The sequence below is a fragment of the Sceloporus occidentalis genome, unplaced genomic scaffold, assembly GCF_023333645.1.
Source record: "Sceloporus occidentalis isolate IW3139 unplaced genomic scaffold, rSceOcc1.0.p SCAF_2, whole genome shotgun sequence".
In the NCBI taxonomy this organism is placed as follows: domain Eukaryota; kingdom Metazoa; phylum Chordata; class Lepidosauria; order Squamata; family Phrynosomatidae; genus Sceloporus; species Sceloporus occidentalis.
In genome coordinates this window covers 23,406,276-23,427,361 of record NW_028316982.1, presented here as the reverse complement: position 1 = coordinate 23,427,361, position 21,086 = coordinate 23,406,276, and the positions used below count along the sequence as shown (strand labels likewise).

Here is a 21,086-nt window from a genome sequence, read left to right as displayed (position 1 = left end):
ATATGCTGTAGTAATACCACATACATAATAAATGTGTTTTTGTCTATTTTATAATAGCCCCAGAGGAAAGCCAAAAAGTTTCTAAGAAAGAAAACTTTTTGGACCATTACCCATATTTTATCTCCTTTTATTTTTCTACTAGTACAGATGGAAACCATAGTTCAGCAATAATTTCCCCATCCCTTTTTGTTGCTGTTGTTTCAAACCAAGGAATGTGTAGCTTTGGCATTTGTACTTACATTGGTAGCCAACTTGGGGTTGAAGAGAGGTCTGAGTCAGGATGGGGTGCTTCATCTTGCTACTAGTGGCTTCCATGTCAGTGGGACTGTGGAACTGTTCCAGGTTTTAACCTGAATTTTAAAGGAGTTATAAAAGGTATTTTGGAAATAGCATACAGCATTTTGGATAGTTCCTTTAATATTCAAACTACAGCCCAGAGCAGAATCACCACTTCGCTTACATGGCAGACCCCTCTGTAATAAGGAGACTTTGGTCTGGGGAATTTATCATTAGCTCAAATAGAGGAGCAGTCTCTGTCCTATGTATATGAAGGTAGCCAAGGTAATAGGTCAACAGAGACAAGTTTTATGGAAACTGAATGCTGTTTATTATTCATACACACATAAGACAATAATACACTCACACAATTATCCAAGAACTCAAGAATATAGTAAGTTAGCATTGGATAGAAAACATGAGGCTTTCTAATGGCAATATTCATCTGTATTGGCGGTGCTCCAAGTCCAGATTGATGAAGACTCAGCAACACAGAGGGGAAGGAAGGGAGGGGAAGTGAATTGGAACTATATCAGAATCGGACAGACATGAAGCCTGTCTGGATTCTAACATGGAACAATGACAAAAGATTTGAGGGACCTTAAATAGACAAAATCTTGGCTCAGGCAAAGAGTTGTTTCCACATTTCAAAGCAAAGCCAAATCTACATATTAAAAATTGCTTGATCTATAGAAGTCTTCAAGGTGAGAATTGTCATCCAAGGTGAGAATGGTTCTGGCCTGGCAAAGCATCCTGGCCATAAATCTGCCTCAAAGGTGTGAATGACTCTTTTCTGTTGGCAACTCCTATCGGGGCCTCTTTGATCTATGTTTCAATAGCATACGTGACCTGCCCATCTTGCAGTGATGGAGAACTCTGTGTCATGTATCCCATCAGGCACTCTGCATAGGGTCATCAGAAGAAAAGTCGTCCACATTTAGGATGTTAAGGCTCCAGTGCTACTAACACCTCACTTACATCACCACCACTCCATTCTTGTACAAGACCATCAAGGACTTTTACATCAAATTTAAGTGTTATAACAATAGTGAGTGTGTAGAATCAGGGAGCTGGTTGCTATGTCTTAGGCCTTGAGCTGAAGTCTCAGGTGTTTAGTCTGCTCTCCAGCACCAAAGATTCAACTCACATTGTACTGGGATTATTCTCACCATCTGAATTACCCTAGGGTCTCTGGGGAAGGAATAAAATCTCAGGGGCAGATTCAGGTTTGCGGATTACTTTGGCTACTCATTCCATTTATCATCAAATTACTTTCTCTCAACTGTCAATTCCCAATGTGGGTTACACTGGGCAGAAACAAGGGCTGAAATAGTTTCTTAAAACAGAAAAAATGGGAACTGAAACTGACTGCATAGTTACTCCCAAAATGAGGGCATTACTTTCCATAAAAATTATATCACTTCCAAATGAAAATTTCTTTCACTCCCCAAATTTCTAGCATTACAGCAATGTAAGGCTTCAGTTTCACTTTTAGAAATACAGTTCAGGTGTCCAAAGAAAAGGGTTAGTTGAAGTGAGCAAGGGAATGTGAAAAATACAAACAGAAGAGTTGTAGGTGCAAATAATATTCAGTATTTCACTCTCTGAGATGCTGGAGGTTTAGGGGCTGAAGGAAAATGTTATCTGAAGAATCAAATTCTTATTTGGCTTGACAGTGCTTTCATTTTGACCTCCCACCCCAGCTACATCCCTGACCACTTCTCAGACTCTGTGTGTGTGTGTGTGCGCGCGCGCGTGTGTGCAGGGGAGGGCATTTAAAAAATACTAGAATCTTTCAGGAGCAGCAAAGCCCTTCCAAATGGCATGGAAGGGCTTTAGAAAGGTGATGGATGGAGGACTAGGGTTGTAAATTTATTTAGTGAGTTTGACTTGCTCATGGTGACATAGTCAGTTTCAGTGGATGAACATGGATTCGAACACTAATCTGATAGAATCTTAGTCCAGCACTCAAACTACTACACTATGTTACCTGTCTTCGACAAATTAGAACTCAAATAATGACATTTCTGCCCACCCTGGGCAATCACATTTTTATCCACAGAGCTCAGTAATATTCTGCATTCTCTTTTTCTATGTGAATGTCTCATTGACCTTTATTAGAATGATATATTGCCATGGTTATGCAAGCACAACTCCTTGGGATGGAGAAAATAGTTTCATGTGTGGATCAAAGGAAGAGTAAGTCCCTTAGGGAATTATTAGACATCTTCCCATCAGAGTCATAGAAATTATCAACTTCCTCTGTTACAGTGAAGAAATTTAGTTTCCTGGTGCTGTTATGCTTCACAGACATGAGTGAAGCTGGTTTACAGCATTTGCTTTGCCTCTAAAATACAGCATCTCTGAATGCCTTTAAGGAAAGAAATTCTTCACACAATGCCACTGTGAGCATACTGATCCTTGAAGAATGGCTGAACTCACTATATATTTCTTGATAAAATGACATTTCTGAAAGGTTTACATTCAATACTTATAGTACAATAAAGAACAATACAAAATGTAATGTCAAATTATTTATTTATTATTATTATTATTATTATTATTATTATTGACAAAGATCATATTTCTTCCTTAGCTCTAGAACGGTAAAACGTACAACTGTAAAACTTAATACAACTTGTGTCTTCTTTACCCAAAATACTTGTTTTGACCAGACGTTTTTGGGATTTTTTCCCCCAGATTTTGGAATATCTGCATATACATAAAGGGATTTCATAGAGATGGAGCCCAAGTATATACATGATTTTTCCCTGTTTCATATATATTTTATACACGTAGCCTGAAAGTAATTTTATAAACAATATTTTTAAATAATTTCTTGAAACAAAGTTTGTACATTGAACCATCAGGGTCATCAGAAAGCAGAGATGTTGCATTCTCTGACACACGTGTGGACAATTTTGGATTTTGGAATATGTTGAGTTTTGGGGAGGGAGATTCAACATGTATGCTCCCAAAAGAATAACAACTTGAAATCCTACAATAATGGCAGTTCTCTTGAGCAAGATACATATGGCACATCTTTTTAAACTTAAAACAACAACCCAGTTTTAGACAATAAATTTGGAAGGGAGCACTTTGTCCTATATGAATAGGAAAAATGTTGAGGCTGTCAGGACAAAACTACTTGACTAGAAGGTGATCACATGTATAAGTCTCAGGCAGGTTTGGGGACCAAACTAATGGATTTTGATATGACCTGTGGATAGTTCAGGGGCACATAACAAAGATTCTAAAGGATGAAGCAAAGGAAAACAGTGAGAAAGACCTTAACTCCAGCAAGCATAACTGTTTATGCTCACCTTAAAGAGTTGGTGGGTGGGGTAAGTGGTTCCAGGACAGGTCTTGCCTTTCACCAGGGGATGGTTCCTGAACCTGAATATTGAGATAAGGACACCAAACAATTTAAACTGAAGCCTGCCATGTTGTTTTCATAAACTGAGGGGTGAAACATATGGCCAAAAAGAGTCAGTTTCCTGGTGGACTGGGGTCGTGTGTTCAAGTCTGCCGGGAAACTGCACAGCTAACTACACATGGGCTGGATCCATGGCATTTCAGCAGTGCAGCATTTACACATGCTGTGCCGAAGAAACACTGAAAAAACACCACCACAGCAGCAAAGGCGCCCTTTCCCTGGCACAAAAAGGAGCGGGTTTCTGCTTAGACAAATGGAAGTGTGCACTTTCAGCCCAATGAGGGCAAATTACAAGATCAGATTATGGCAAAATTGTTGGGAGTAAACACTTATATAATTAGTGGGAGAGAGGGCTCTAGAAAGCATGCCTACTTTTTTGTTTTATATTTCTGTTTATTTCTTTGATCTTTTGTACTCAAACTTTTTTGCTTTCCTCCTACCTGCATAGGTCACTGTCTCCTTCTTGAAAAGTTAGTTAGACCTTTGCTTGGGAGGGAACATCCACAAGGCTCCCACCTCAGGATGGATGCTAGCCAAACATCAATACATGAGAACCAGTTTAAGGAGCCATTCTATTGAAATGTAGGTAATCTATTTTTGTCTATTCATTTCCTATCTCAAGATTGATTTTCTAAAACAATAAATGCAAGGTTTCCCCCACCTCCTTTTTTTTAAACCTTACAAAAGCATTCTAAGTATTTTCTCCTGCTTTCTACCACAAACTCATATAGCACTGGCTTCCCAATGCTGCTTGATACGTTGTTTGTTGTTATATGCCTTCAAGTCATTTTTGACTCATGGTGACCCTAGGCAAACCTATCATGGGGTTTTCTTGGTATGATTTATTCAGAGGAGGTTTGGCATTTCTTTCACCTGATGCTAAGAGAGTGTGTCTTGTCCAAGGCCACCCAGTGGGTTTCATGGCTGAGCTGGCAACCAAACCCTGGTCTCCAGACCTATAGCTATAATGCTTGATATAGATACCAACTATTCCTAAAAAATCACTTTTGGGGATTATAATGTCTAGAATTTGAACACAATTCCCAGTGACCATGCTGGCTGAGAGGTTGTAGTCCAGAACATAACTTTTCCAAGCTTTGTGCAAGATATATTTGGCTGTTTAGAAGTAGTCTGTGTATATTTTGTGGTTTAGAAGCCTTATTTTACCACTTACTCTGTGGGGGTGCTGGAATTCTTTGTTACAAGGCTGCAATAGCTTCCTCTGTTGGAGAATACCTACTGCATTGATTTACTACTAATAAAGCTTGTCCTATAGCAGTGATTTGTCAGCTTTTGGTATAAGGAGACTTTGAATTGCAGTCAGCCGCAACTCAGAACAAGATTCCTAGTTGCCATTAGGAACCACTCCACCAGCCAGAGCCCTTTACAATTGGCCACTGGAGATAAAACAAGAAATTGCATCCTTGCCCATGAGTGTTTAAAACTGCCAATTCCCGGAACTGAGAGCTGCTTTTTCTGCAGCATAGTTTCCTGCCCCCCCCCCCTTGTGTCTCTGCCCCTTTATCTATCATTTTCACATAACTGCATTCTCTAACTGCTGCCATTAAAGGGTCTTAAAACAAGGGTAACTTATTTGGCCTCAGTGAACTCATGTATGTGCCCTTTTCTCAAATTCAAGGGCAGATGCATGAGTCCTTTGAAGCCAAATGAATTACCTTTTTAACACCCTTTTAATGATTTTTATGAGGGACTTAAAGTACACATTTGACTTCCATATAATGATCCTTTGAGACTTGCAATTGCTAAGGTGGGTGAGGAGTTCTGAAGCCCTTTCCTGCATCGACTGCCACACCCAGCCTGCAGGTCTCTGCATGCACTGAGGATTTCTGCACCACAGGAGTTAAAGGACCATTTCACACTTTGCTGGACAAGAAGATGATTTAAAAAAATTCATTTGAAAAAAAAAGGATAGGGAGAAAAAGGAAACACAAGAAATTATCTGAATTGCTTGAGATGTTGTAGGAACATCACACACACACACACACATTTTATTTCCATTGACACGAAGTGGCTGTTGCTTTAGTTAAGCTCTTGTCTGGAAAATAAACCACCTTCTGATGTTGAAAGTAAAAACTCACAGACCTCACACACAAAGGCCCCATACAGACAGGCCAAAATAAAGGAAACAAAATTGGATCTGAAACCACTGAAGGTACCCACGTTGCTAAGAAAAGCAATGAACTCATACTTTGAATGCCAATCTCTATAGAGCAAAAATATGCACCATGAAAACCTGTTATAACCCCATGGTTGGCAAAAGTTCTCTCATATATATATATATATATATATAGATATATATATATGAAAGAAAAAAGCAGGGATACAAATCTCAAAAACAACCCAGCAGGGGCTGAGCTTCTTCAGTGGTTCAAAACAGTCATTGCCCCCTTTTGGGGGGGGTGCGGGGGGGAAATGGGTTGTATGTGGAAATGAATTTTCTGAAAAGAAGCACGACATATTTCAGCATTTTATTCCAGATACCATTTGAATAATGATTTTCTCAGTGTTTTTCACATGGGAAGTATCTATAGTGCATACTCCACTTTCACGACAATTTTAATTGTTGTTGTGCTCTAACCTATGGGATTCTGGGTTTCTCTACCAGAGATCTCTAATACAGTGGTTTTCATACATTCTTCCTCCAGATATTTGGAACTTTAATTCCCTGAATTCCTGGCCACTGGCCATGCTGGCATCATCTTGGGAACTGAGTCCAAACCATCTGAACCAAATCATCATCATCATCATCATCATCATCATCATCATCATCCTGTAGAGCTCTGTAGGATTTGCACAGCACTTTATATAATAGAAATCAAAATGAAATGAGAATAAGAATCCACTGAGATCCACTGTTCTAGTATGTGACCCTAACTATCACACTTAGATCTGTTCAACAAAAGAAGTCTATGTACTTCATCAAACCACAAATTCTAAATTTTATGAGACAGAGCAAGTAGCTTAAAGTGGCATCAAACAGCTATAACTTTGTAATGCAGATATAACACACAAGTGAGCAGATACAGTGGGGTTGGGCTGTTAAGACTAAGATCAGAGGAGGAATTTAGAATGTATAAATATATACTGAACATGTCTAAATGTTTTGACTCATTTTGGTATGTTCAAAAGTCAGCAAACCCAATAAAAAGTTAACAAAGGCCCGTTCCGCATGGGCGGAAATTACGTGCCTTTCCGGATGCCCCTAACCCTAGTATGCGCCGAGTGCGTACAAAATGGCGGCACCCATTCTACGTGGGCACCACCATTTTGACATTGTGGACGCCTAGCGTCCGCACATCATGCAGTGGAAATGACACTGTGAGTGCGCCATTGGCACTTTGCGACGCCATTTCCACGCTGCAAAAAGAAGCCGCTTTTTGCGGCTTCTTTTTGCTGTGCGAAGGTGCCGTGCAGTTTGGCCGCTGGGGCTCCTCCTCACAGCAAATGACGGCGCCAGCAGACCGCCCTTTTTGGGCGGTCTGTAAAGCGCCAAAGTAATTGGCCTTCTAATTCTTAGTGTCCTCCTGAGGAAGATCTCTTCTTTAAAGAATTATAAAATTGTAGTGGTTATTGTTGACCTAATATTTACTATTTAAGACCAGAATTGAATATTAGAATTTATAACATAATGATTATGGACAGAGTGATTTTCCCTTAGCACTGCTGAACTGGATCAGAGTAACAGATCTCAGGAAAGGGGTTTTTCTACTCTTTCTGTGTTGTTTGCAAGAACTAAAGCAGCATCTACACTGCAGAATTAATGCAGTTTGACACCACTTTAACTGCCATTGTTCAGCCCTATGTAGGCCCAGGGTCTGTAGTTTTGTGAGATTTTTAGCCTTCTCTGTCAGAGAGCTCTGGTGCCCCAATTACAAATCCCAGAATAGCATCAAACCATATATGCATCTAAATCTGCAAAGCCTTGTTATTTTGAACATTTGCTTTTTCCATTAGCTGATTTCTATATAAATTAATAAATACAAAATGCACAATTCCTCAGAAGCTATCATCTGAAGATACATGCTTCATGGCAGGACCCGTTTCTCTGTTAGCAAATGTTTTCATCCTAATCATTCAAGACTTGATTTTTACAAAATGTTAGTCTTTTAAAAAACCCACAAAGATAGATTCTTGATAAATAAATCAAACTCTTCTGAATCCCTTCCTTCCTCTCCTCTCCTCTAATTGGGGTTTTTGCTGTCTGAGTAATCAATTAAACCCTGTGTTTATTCACCCACAACAATTATTCTCTCTATATTAGGGAATGAAATAAACACACTTCTCTAATTTCTCTTTATAAAGGGAGTGTTTCCATAGAGGTCAGTCAAAGCTATTCATTAACCAGTCTTTCAGTAAACACATTGTGTCATTCAAATAATAATGATCCATAAAAGAAATTGGAGCTGGTCCAAAGATAACTCCTTAACACTATAACTTTAGACATCTTAACAACTTACTTAACACAACGACAAAGATTGCAAACAAATTCCAAGATATTAATATATGAACACACTGGCATATTGTATTATAATAATTTTAATAATCTCCACACTTCCAAACACTTTTTATGTATTAAACATTAGCAGTTCTGGGAGCTGATTTTGTAATCACAAGTTTGTGCAGCATGAGGAACAGAGGGGGTGACTTTCTCCTGACTGGCAGAGAGATACTTGCCTTGGTTTAGGCTTGTTTACATGAGAACCATATCCTGAAATAAGCAAGAGATGTAGCTGTGTATAGCAGTGCTTTTCCTTGAAATGTTAAATTATTCTTGTTAAATGATACAATCTGGTGATAGAGCCCAGTGTTCTAGGGAGCATAACACAGAGAAAGTTGAGGCATGTAATGGATAATTTGTGTGTGTGTGTGTGTGTGTGTGTGTGTGTGTAAGATTAAAGGGAAAAATAGTTTGTGCTGAATTCAGTCTGTCATGCTGGATTTTTGGAGCAGTAGTCCAGAAATGGAACATTTCCAAGCTCTGTCATTACTCAGGGTGCCCTGCATGGAACTTCTTCACCCCACTTTATACTCATAACATCCCTGTGAGGAAGAGGCTTAAAGGAACTTATTGCTTGACTATTGAAACTGGCTTACCACTATCCAGTTTAAAGCTTAATTTGGGTGGCATCCTGATCTTATCAGAATGTTTTTGCCACCTAATTTGCTGCTCGAATACAGTCTGGGTCTACCCCTGCTTCAAGGAGCACTCTGCATGGTTCTTTTCCAATCTGGGAGTTTTGTTAAGAAAATGGCTGGCAGAGCACTTCTGGAAGTGGGAATGGCCCCAGTTTGTATTTGGGTGGCAAATTCAGAGACAAAAAAACTTCTGATAAAATCAGGATGTAACCCAAATTAAACTTTAAACCTGACAGAGGTAAACCGGTTTTAATAGCCAAGTGATAAGCCCATTAGAGAAGGAAAGAGTGACTGGTCCAAGATCAAATAGTGGGGTTCATAGACCCATGGGAGAAAGTACGTGGACCAATACTAGCCATTGCAACACATTGTGAGCTCTTTCATACTACACAATTATAGTACTATGATTTTGCTTTAACTGCATTGTATGGAAAGCTGGGATTTGTATTTTAGTATATTGATCTGGAGGGCCTGCTTCTGTTCAATTTAGGTACACACTGAAATAAGACTAAGCCACTGGGAATACAAGGTAAAGCACGATAACAAATATATAGAAAAGGATGTAGAAACAGAGAATACAACAGCAAAAAAGTGCTCTCGTGTCCCTTCTGCTGAAACTTTGATCCAGCCTCAAATGCACATGGCCTCTGGTCCACAGTGCTAGAGGTTATATTGTTCTCCTAGCTTTAGATAGGCCTTTGTGTTCTCAGACATAGCATCGTCATTTTTGCTTCCCAAGATTGGGACAATGGAAATCCCTCTTACATGGGGGTTGTATACTGTGGCAAGTTTGGGTTTCGACAAACTTTGAGATGATACAATATTAGGGAAGATATAGCTTTCCTTCCTCCCTAAAACTGGGATAGGAGGAAGATTGAAGCTCTACATCAAGGCTAGGACAACCCCCGTAAGTGCATCACTGTTTACTTTTAGGCTTAAGACCTCTTCACTGAGTAACTCTAAGAGAGCACAATGAAGCTATAAAATAAGGGCATCAAAGCATGCTAGTACATATATCTGTGCAGTTATAACACATGTGCATGCATGGATGAGAAGCCCAGTTACTAAAATAATCTCCAGTCTTCTGCAAACACAATTTACTAAATTTGATGAGGCACAAAGTTCTCTGGCTTAGAATTCTAAATCCCCATCCCTAGACTGCAGATCCCAGGATTCCAGAGGATAGAACCATGACAGCTAAAGTAAAACCACAGCATTATAATTGGGTAGTGTGAAAGTACCCCAGGTTAGTTAAGAGAGTACTGAGGCAGACCTCAAAACATAATTTCATGTCATTCAACATTTCTCAGATTAAAACCAGGACATATGTGACTAAACTACATCAGAGTGTGGTCAAGATGATAACAGTTAATTTGTTTTAGCCAGGGTACAGGGAAAGGCAAGATTCTACCTCTCTTTTCCTTTCTTGTTCCCTCCTCTGAATTAACTGAGTGCAAATTACTTTTGCATACTTAACTCAGTTTGCAACAAGCAAAGTAAACTGAGGACAGTGGGAAAAGGAGAGACAAAGGGCTGAAATAGATTGGCAGAAGGGGCGGCTTGGAGCCGCTCCTTCTGAAAGAGGATTGGGGCTGTGGCAACTGCATGCCATGCCCCAATCTTCCTTGAAGCCATCTGAAAAAGGAGTGGCAAAGAACTACTCCTTTTTTGGGTGGCAAAAAGCCAGCCTTGTGCTTGCACCACAGCTGGAAGCTGGCTTCAAGATGCTCTGGTGGTGTGTTGCATGTAAATGCCATGCCGCCAGAGTGTCATAAAGTTGCCACTATGTAAATGGATGGGTGGCTTCCGAGTGACTTCCAGGCAGCTTGGGAGCATGTGTCATGGCATGTAAACACTGCACTTCCAAGGTACCCAGAAGGTGGCTTAACTTGCTGGTCTGTTCCGGCTCAAACTGGGGCATTTTAAAGCAGCTGAAAAAGTGGGATGACAGAGGACTAATTGGGACCGTCCCAGCCAAATTGGAACAGTTGGAGGTATGCAATTTTTAATTAGTTTAACGTTTACAGCAACGTTAAACTAATTGATTACACAAAATCAAAAAGGAAATGTGACTGCTTTTCCTAGCAGTTGGCCTGAAATCAAAAGCAAACAGACAACAAATGCAACAGCAAAATACTTGGTAACAGATTGCTTCCATATTAATAGTGTAGTACATTTGTTTTGGGTTTAAATGAGCTTTCCAAGGTGTTGAATGCTATCTTCCAAATAAGTCCAGCACTTGGAATATTCCCTTTAAAGTTAAGACTAAAATCTGGAGTAGATTCACCATTTCACTGACATGGGAGCCACCAGCTGCACTGCAAGTAAAAGTTGCCCCTTAGAAATCAAACATGAAACAAATCTAGAACTGCAAAGTAAGAAAATAATGCTCCTCCTACACCTGTATGCCCTTCATGTTCTCTAACACCATGGAGTTTTATCACACAGGAGGAATTGCTCTTAATTTTGAATGAAAAGAAAGTGGGGCCAGAATGCATTCATGTGAATTCGCTAGTTCAGTGAATTTACGTGAATTCGAATTGTGTTCAAACTGATTTACCATTGCCCAAAAATAGCTTGTCATTGCCCAAAACTGTGTGTGGTAGTCTGTCATGCAATAACGTGAAACCCCATGATTGTGTTTGGATTGCCATTGGATTATAGTTCCAATTTCCCTTGTCTGATAAACTGCCATGTCTCCATTTTGTAGCGGGATGTGCACACTTGTGAAAGTAAAAAATCATGCTTTCCCATCTAATTGTTGAAATGTTCCCTTCTGCAGAAAGGTCATGAAACTATGTACTGACAAACCATTTCCCACCCTGCACCATTAATTTGCTCAAAGAAGGTTTAAAGTATTATCCGATTGAAACTGGAGCATCCATTTTGTACATGTTTAAGCAAGATGGAAGGCAGCACAGAATGAAGCTCACTGAAGTATACTTGTATAAAAGGAACAGAAGAAGTAGGGCTTTTTTATTTCCTGGTTTTCATTTGTAGTTAAAAAACAGGCTTGTGATGTTTTGAATTTCTTTTCAGTTTCACCCAGATTGTTTGTATGCATGTAAAGATATGGAAGAGCGCATCAAAACAGATCTGCACAAAACAATACAGTTACTTCTTTAGAGCAATAATTAATGCTTTATCTCATGCAGTTCTATGAATTATCCCTATAAAGTACATTTTAGGGAAAGCTGCTTACCGAGATTTGAGGGCACACTAATCCAGAGGACTTTTCATTGATACAGAAAACCACAAAGTCATATCATGGTAAAACTAATCAAAAGAGATTTGTAACAACGCAACCACAGACTTCAGCCATTTCAAACATACTAAGTTGATTGGGAATGATGGATTTGAAGTCACAGTCTTGTTGCCAAACTCTCTATCTCTCCATTTCTACACCTGAAATCTGAGTTTTAGGTTTTAAATTATACATACTTCCCTACAGAGCTGTTTCCAGCAGACCTGCTTTTGCTCAGAATTCTTTTAGATAACCATTTGTCATGGATTAATGCCATCTTAAGATTCACATAAAATTCTAGATTTAGATAATACCCAGGGCTAACTGCAGGGAAAGCAGTAAGTATTAATTTCCTTTTAGGCTTGAGAACAACCTCCAAAAGCCATCTCTGTCCTTGTCTTTTTGCACTGATCATCTTGACTTTAACCCCCCCCCCCCCCCAACCACCAGTTCTGTTTTCTGAGAATTGTGATTGGTGTCCAGACATGAAATAAAAGCAACAAAATGTTTCCCATTTCAGGGCAATTTTCTTTGTCATCTTATTGAAAGACAGTACATTTTTTGTACATGAAGACAGTGTGAAGAGTTTGGATGTATGCAATCATCTCTTGCATTCAAAGTCACAGAACACAGCTGTGACAGTCTATTCAGCATAAAGACCAAATGGATGCAGGCAAGGATGTTGGGGTTACATGGCAGTAACAGTAGTCCCAATCTAAAATGGACTGAGTCACTGTGGCATGTGCAGCCACTATGAATCACTCTGAGATATGCCTGAGGGCAGTAAACAAAAGGGGGTACAAAAGAAATGTTTGATTAAGTACAGTATTTGTCAAAGTAGGGAGAGAACAGAAGAAAAGAATGAAGACCGAATCAAACCAAAGGCCTTCCTTGTCCAGCATTCTGCACTGAGAAGTGTGCACACCCTCATACAGATGAAAACTGGGACATGTGTGACCAAGCAACATGAAAGTGTGGTCAAGATGGTAAAAGAGTCTAATGAGGGAGAACACAAAAAGGTAGGAAAAGATGCAGCATCTTTTTTCCTGTGGCCTACTGAGAAGTGAAAGATTGTACCCCTTTTCTCCTCTTTCCCCTGCTCAGTTTCTAGACAGATCAGATCTGGCCATGGTTGTACATGCCTTGGTTATATCCTGTTTGCACTGCTGTGATGCATCCTATGTGGGGTTGTGTTTGAAAAGTGCTCAGAAACTTCATTTGGCCCAAGGAGTTGCAGCTAGGTTGTTAACTGGAGCTGCTTACAGGAAGCAAACAACTCCTTTGTTGCAAGAGCTCCACTGTTTCCGGGCACAATTCAATGTGCTGTTTGTTAGACTTATAGAGCCTGGTGTGGCTTTGGTCCAGTTTATTTGGAAGACCATATCTCCCTTTATGACTCTATTAGAGCCCTAAGATCATCAGGAGAGGCCTTTCTCTCTGTCCCACCACCTTGTCAAGTACATGTGGTGGGAACAAGGTTGGCCCCAATCCTGCTCTCTTTTCTGCAGCAGGTAAAAACCTTCTTGTGCCATCAGGTTTTTTCAGACTAATGAGGGCTGGGCTTTTAAATACTGTGCAAGTCCGATTCTAAGCTTTGTGTAGAGTTTTTAATGCATTTTAATGTGTAATGTTTTAAGCTTTTAAAATTGTTTAATTGTTTTTGTCAAACTTTGTACCTATATTTTAATGTTTTTGTATTGTTTTTAACTTGTACTGTTTTAAATTTGTTGTTAGCCACCTTGAGAACCCTGGGAAACAAACAAACAAACAAACAAACTATGTGCAAATTTTACTCACAATGAATTCCCAAATACAGCATTCTTTGCACACACAAAAAAAACAGCATTTGATGCACAGGAAATAATATTTCTGGATTGAAATATTATTTTTCAGGTGGAAAATGTTTCCTGCATAGAAAATTGTGTTTTCTATGCAGAAATAACTGCATACAATTATTGAACTGTGAAAATTCTTGTCATTTTTGAAACCTGAAATAATGTTTTTTGAACATTTTCTGAATATTTTTAATATTCTTTCCATCCCTATTGAGAAATAGGAAGGGGAATGGAGTTATATGTAGAGTAAATATGGAATCAGGATGAGGGCTAGGGAGTGTGAAGGGCCATGAGAGATACGCCAACAAAAATTTGCTTAATATTAAATTTGAAGCGATTTTCTTCTCCAGTAACTGCTTATTTGCATTTAGGTCCTAATGAGGGCCACCAAACCAAAGCAGATTTCAGAAAATTCAAGATGCGGCAAAGTCGTTGGTGTAAAAATGATTTCATGGTACATTATGGATGAAGTAGGTACTTTACAGCTGGAAAAAAATCTATTTCCCGAAACAGTTCTAGGTGCATCTTGGAATACCCTAGAACAAGTTTGTATGTAGGGCTTGAAGAGAGGTTCAAGGTGTGGTTGAAAGCAGAGCTTTAGACAGAATGTTTAGGAAATTGAACAGCAAACTCTCCCATGGCTCTAGTTCTAGTAGCACAGAAAAAAACAACTGCCTCCTCCACACTTTTTTCCGTTCCTTTTACAGAATGTCATGCTCTTATGTCATCTTGTCTACTGACCTGTCAGACTGGGCAGATACTATTGGTTTCCACTGACAGCCACCTGTTCCATCAGATGCTCCAGGCAAGGCTACTCTAGGACATTGTGGAGAAAACAAATAGCCGCTGTGTTACAGGGGATATCAAAAATAACCTCCAACTGTCTAAATTTGGCATGTATAGTCCCAATCATCCTCTGCTGTCCCATTTTGAGCTTTTTCCAAAATGTCCCAGTTTTTCTCTCCTCCTCCCACTTTTCTCCTTTGTCCTCAGTTTACTTAAATAGTTGCAAACAGTTCAAAGTACGAAAATATGTTGCATTCAATTAACCCAGAAAGGGGAGAAGAGAGAAGAGGACAAATTCTTGCCTTTTCCAGTTGGCTCAGGCAAAAGCACACTGTGGCACTCTTTTGTGACGTGTGTTTTTGTTCATTAATAACCTTGCCATCTTCATCACACTATGATGTTGCTTGACCAAGCACATGCTGGCTTTAACCTGTGAATGTTGGGAGGGTATGAATATTGTTCTTTATATTTATTTAAAAGTTTACATGAGCCCAACGCAAAACAGTGTAAAGCTACAGCAGCAAAAATGAATTAAATCCCAAAATGGAGCAGAGGGGACAATGATGAATTTCTGTATAAATATGAAGTGCTGGATTGCCAGAAAAATGATGCAGAGGCTGTAATAAGCAGAATGACTAACATACTGACACTTTTAGCTCTCTGTCTGTAAGTGTGTATGCATAGAGAACGTGAAACAGGGAATGAACAGTGGTTTCATAACATTGCTGAAAATACTAACTGAAACATTAGCAGCTCAGCTAAATATGGCTCTAAATGATCTTTAATTTACAGACCTGTATAAATCAAACCTTCTCATTAGAACCCTCAGAAGAGATCTCTTAGAAAGAAACAGAACAGTCGAAAGCACTGGCATCCACCAGCCAACCTGCAAAATTTTGCTTTGTTCAGGTTGATTTTCATCTATATTGAGATCTCAGGTTTCCTACCCACTAAAAATGCCAGTGCGTCATCACAAAAAGAGCGGCAGAGGCCTTTGCATACCCCAAGGTGGCGCTGGCATGCTCTCTTCTCCCAGCCCAACAAAAAGCAGAAAAAAAGGTTCCAAGGAGCAGAGAGGGATTCAGGTTGAGGATCAAAGAAGACTTGTGCCTACTGGCAGCAGGGATGGCAGCAGCCTCTTTGAATTAGTGACACTATTCCCCAGGTTTTTTGTGTTTTTCCCCAGGATGTGGAGGGGGGGAGAAGAGGATGCCGCCAAAGCAACAGCTTAGAGAGTCCCAGCTGCAGAAAGCAATTCCTATATTTTCCTCTGATCACCCATATCTGATTCCATAAATGTTTCCTGGCTTACATAATGTTGCCCCCCCTCCCACCACCACCTCCACAAGCTTTTTTTGTTAGTGCAGGCAGGAGGAATTGTCTGAAGGATGCAACAGGCTGTGTTTGGGTTTGGGAACCTTGCAACCTTGTGAGTGGGAGAAAACCTCCACAAATGCCCCTTCTGGGACTTTCCCCTAATTAGTTCATCCACAGAATACACTATTGAAGAGACTGTTCTCTGGAGTCTCATTCAACTGTGTGTGTGTGTGTGTGTGTGTATTCACACTAAGTTACTCAGATCAGAGTGTGGTTCATCTAGTTTCAAGCTTCCAGTGCATGTGGAACTCAAGCACGATTCCTAATTATCACAATGTAAAATATGTATCCAGAGAGGCATATGCAATATACATGCAGTGCCAATTGATATGAACAATTTGTGTAAGAAACGATTCTCACACCTTGATGGCAGCACATAATTGATTCATGCCATCATTTTAATTCAGTGCCTCAGGATTATTTGGACCTTGCTGATGAATTAAAACAGACCACAGCCTGCAGTCAAGGTTTTCCTTGCTAAAGTTTAGTGCACACAACCTTCTCCCCAGCTACATACACTGTAACAGCTACCTAGTCAGTGAACTGTGCAATTTCCTGGTCTTCAGTGCACCATCATTCGGGTCCCAGATCCATAATTTCCAAAACAATTGATTTCCCTCTCTCTCTCTCACTAGTTCTGTCTCCCAGAAAGCACACTGTCCATTACTACAAATCTTAATTTCACTTCCCCTTTCTTCTCTTCTTTTCTTGGTCAGCCCCCTTCTTCTCTCACCTGCATCCAACACTGATATTATTCTTGTAAGGCTGTTTATGTTTCCACACCTTCCATCTCAATCTCTCTCTCTTTCGCACACACACACACACACACACACACCTTTTTTGTCAGTGTGTGCATAACAAGAATGGCCCCCAAGCACATTTCTGTAGTCCATTTCTCCAGAAAAAAAGGATGCAAAATATTGTTATTGTTATTATTATATTATCCCATCCCATCATATCCTATCCTATCCTATCTTGATCCTATGGGCTTCCCGGACATGTGGGTGTGTTCTAAAATGCTGAGTCCCCCAAAACTATCAAGGAAAAGCTGCCGCACCCTAAAATAAAACCTAGATAGTTACTCTTGGTTTCTTTCTTTCGTTTCGCTTCGTTTCATTTTGGGGTATAGTGGCTAGGTACTTCTTGTCTTATTTATTTATTTATTTATTTATTAAAGTAGCCTTTAGTGCGGTGCCAGCAATGAAAATAAAGGAGATTATCACACAGGGACAGGATAAGAATGTGATTGCTCCCCCATTCTTATCCCAACTTTGACTGCAATCCCGTGAAAGGCTTTCAGATCGCAGTGCTGTTGTCTCATCAATGAAGTGGCATTGCATTAACATGAATTCCCATTAATAGAAAATGCCAGGTAATAATGCTTCAATCACAGGACAATGATGGGATCTGCATGGCGTTGTTTTAAATTTTCCACGTGATCAAGGTCAGTCGTGCTTTCTGAATGGGATAATGTCCTGATAAGCGTGACATCATATGAAAATCTTCTCATGATCATACTATGAGAAAAGGAAAAGGACCGGACAAGGGCATTTTGTCCCCTGTCTGATAATCTCCAAAGTGTCTGACCTATTGAAGGTGTCCACCCAAGGATGGAAACTGGCAATAGAGTGAAACCTCTGTGGGCCTACATACATTTGCAGAAAGTTTTAAATTCAGGTCATTGTTTTTGTGAGTAGGGAAGCTGCAGCCAAACACAATTAACTCTGAAGAACCTACATATTCCCCAGCATTTAAGAGATGAAAACTGGGGCACATGGGGCCAAGCACCAATAGAGTGTGGTCAAGGTGGAAAGAGTTATTATTATTGAGGAAGAACATTCACACTAGGAGAGGCTGCAGCAGTTTCCTTCTCCCCACCCCCACTGAGGTTTTGGAAAGGGGAAGATTCTGTCCTCCTGCTGAATTAAGCTACTATTGCACTTTGAACTCAGTTTGCACCAAGGGAAGTAGGCTGAGAACAAAGGAGGAGAGTGGGAGGAGGAGAGAATAACTGGGACATTTTAAAGCATCTGAAAAAAAAGTGGAACAGAATTAACTGGGTCTGTCCCTGTCTTATTGACATTTGTAGGATATGACAGTATAGCCAGCTTCCTAGGAAAAATAGGTGTGGTTCATTTAGATTTGAGGTCTAAGTCCCATCTCCTTCATGCCAGATAACTCTTTTTCCCATTCATTCATTCATTCATTCATTCATTCGTTTGTTTGTTTGTTTGTTTCCCAATTGATTGTGCCTGTGTTCTGTGGGGTAACTTTATTTATTGCAAAAATGTAAGCAATTTGCTGATTTATATACTTAAAAAAACAGCATCTATTTTATACTGAATCCAGCACATGCACATTTTCCAAAATTTTTGTGCATCCCATAAAGCACTAGTCTAACACTTGCTTGTAGAAATATTGATGCACAATTGTTATTAAAATGAAAGTCAACTTTCTTAATAGATATAAAGTTAGTCCAAATGCATAATACACATTTGATTAATATATTACCTCTAGGAATTTCTAGGTTCTCTGCTGGATGTTGACCCATAGAGTTGCACTGGAGGACCTACAGTAGAGGTAACCAGAGAAAAAACTTCTCTAGGCATTTGTAAGTCCTTTATTATTATTATTAATTTTATTTTTATACCACTATTCCTTGGAGATCATAGCGGTGTACAGAAAATATAAAAACAGTGTAAAACAACAAAGCCCTTCCAACCCCCCAATTATACAGTATAAAACAGTTAAAACATCATAAAACCCCAATACAAATAGCTGGCAGTACAATAAGAATACAAGTGACAGGATAAAATGCCTAAACATTACTAAAAATGGGGGAAAGAATCAGTAAAAAAAAAAAAAAGAAAGAAAGTCGTGGGGGAAAAGCCTGGTGGAAGAGGAAGGTCTTCAAGGTCCTCTTAAAAGCTTCAAGGGAGGTGGCTGTACGGAGCTCGTCAGGCAAGGTGTTCCAGAGTTAAGATGGAAAAAGCCCTCCGAGTTGCATTATAGCATGCATCTGGAATTCTTAGGAGATGTTTCCTGCTCGACCTGAGAGTGCGGGGCGGATTGTATGAGGAGAGGCAGTCCTCCAAGTACCCTGGGCCCAAGCCATTTAGGGCTTTATAACCAACACCTTGTATTGCGCTCGGAAGCGAATGGGCAGGCAATGGAGATCTTTCAAAACAGGTGTTATATGACTGGCCCTGGGACATCCAGTGACCAGTCTGGCTGCCATATTCTGCACTAATTGAAGCTTCCAGGTTTGGTACAAGGGTTGCCCCATGTAGAGCGCATTACAGAAATCCAACTGAGAGGTTACCAGAGCGTGTACCACGGTTTCAAGGTGCCCCTGGCCCAGGTAGGGTCGCAGCTGGCGTATCAGCCAAAGCTGATAGCAGGTGCTCCTGACCGTCACATCCACTTGAGATGTAAAGTGGAGCAACGAGTCCAGAAGCACCCCCAGACTGCGAACTGAGTCCTTCACGGGGAGCGTGACCCCATTCAGGACAGGTGGAAAAATTTCCTTCCCCGGGCCAGGAGAGCCTATCACCAGTACTTCCGTTTTCTCTGGATTCAAATTGAGTCTGTTTTCTCTCATCCAGCCCATTACCGACTCCAAGCAGGCATTAAGAGGAGAGATGCCATCCCTAGTCACTGCATCAGTCGGAGACACAGAGAAGACTATTTGAGTGTCATCAGCGTACTGATAACACCGCGCCCCGTGTCTCCGGATGATCTCTCCCAGCGGCTTCATGTAAATGTTGAATAGCATGGGGGACAAAATCGCTCCTTGAGGGACCCCAGATGTAAGGGCCCTCTTATCAGACCGACAGTCCCCCAGCTCCACCATCTGGAATCTGCCTGAGAGGTAGGAACGGAACCACTGCAAAGCAGTGCCCCCGATACCCAAGTCCCTCAGGCGATCCAGAAGGATACCATGGTCAATGGTATCGAAGGCCGCTGAGATGTCCAAAAGCACTAACAGGGACACACTACCCCTGTCCATGCCCAGACGGAGATCATCGACTAAGGCGACCATGGCAGTCTCAACTCCATAGCCCGCCCGGAAGCCAGTTTGAAATGGGTCCAGAAAATCCGTTTCCTCCATGATCCCCTGTAGCTGAAAGGCGACTGCCCTCTCGATCACCTTCCCTAAAAATGGCAGCAGCGAGACAGGCCGATAATGATTCCGAATTAGGGGGTCAAGAGAGGGCTTTTTTAACAAAGGTTTTACAATGGCTGTCTTCAAAATAGTTGGAAACTATTCTTTAATTCTATGCTCAATTCCTGGCAGATGTTGACCACAGAGTTGTGCAGGAGGACTTAGAGATTCCTAGAGAGGTATTATCCCAGATTTTTTAAAAAATGTTCTGTTTTGTTTTTTTATTTGTGGTTTTTCCCCTTCCGTGCAGGAAGAGAGGAGAGAGAAACTGGGCCATTTTAAATCCAGCTGAAAAGTTGGGTGACAGATGATTAATCGGGACTGTCCCTTCCAAATCAAGGTAGATGGAGAGTATGTGTGACCAAAAGTACCTACCAGTTTCACTTGCTATACAATCCACATGTTGTGCCTTCTTCCTGATACTTTTCATCTTGTCTACATAATCTACTCCTTGGTGACACTGGACTAGACTATAGCCATGCTTTCATGTTTTCTACACAGAGCTGCCCTTGAAGACAGTTTATAAACTTCCACTGCTAGAAAATGTAGTGATAAAGATGTTAACTTGTACAGGCAACTAGAAGCAATGAACACAGTCTCAAAAGGTGTATATACAGTGAGTTATTTGTTTGTTTTCAAGTCCTTTCTAATAAAATTAATGAATTCCTTCCTCTCTCTCTCTCTTTCTCTTTCCATGTCTCTGTTGGCATGTTTAATGCTTTAAACAACATTTTTGGTAGAAACACATTGACTTGACTAGTTCCAGAACCTCAGAAGTTTTGGTGGATTTGGAAATGTTAAATTTTAACA

At 40.3% G+C, this 21,086-nt stretch overlaps 1 long non-coding RNA gene across 1 annotated transcript in view; it reads left to right on the top strand.

Annotated features, from left to right (window-relative positions):
- LOC149318046 (uncharacterized) overlaps window positions 1–18,974 on the top strand; it is a 45,597-nt gene extending 26,623 nt beyond the window's left edge. Inside the window, exons 2-4 of the long non-coding RNA XR_016279961.1 lie at window positions 4,161–4,294; window positions 12,634–13,132; window positions 18,629–18,974. This is a non-coding gene — a long non-coding RNA (uncharacterized LOC149318046). The remainder of the gene's footprint in view (window positions 1–4,160; window positions 4,295–12,633; window positions 13,133–18,628) is intronic.
- The last annotated feature ends 2,112 nt before the right edge of the window (window positions 18,975–21,086 follow it).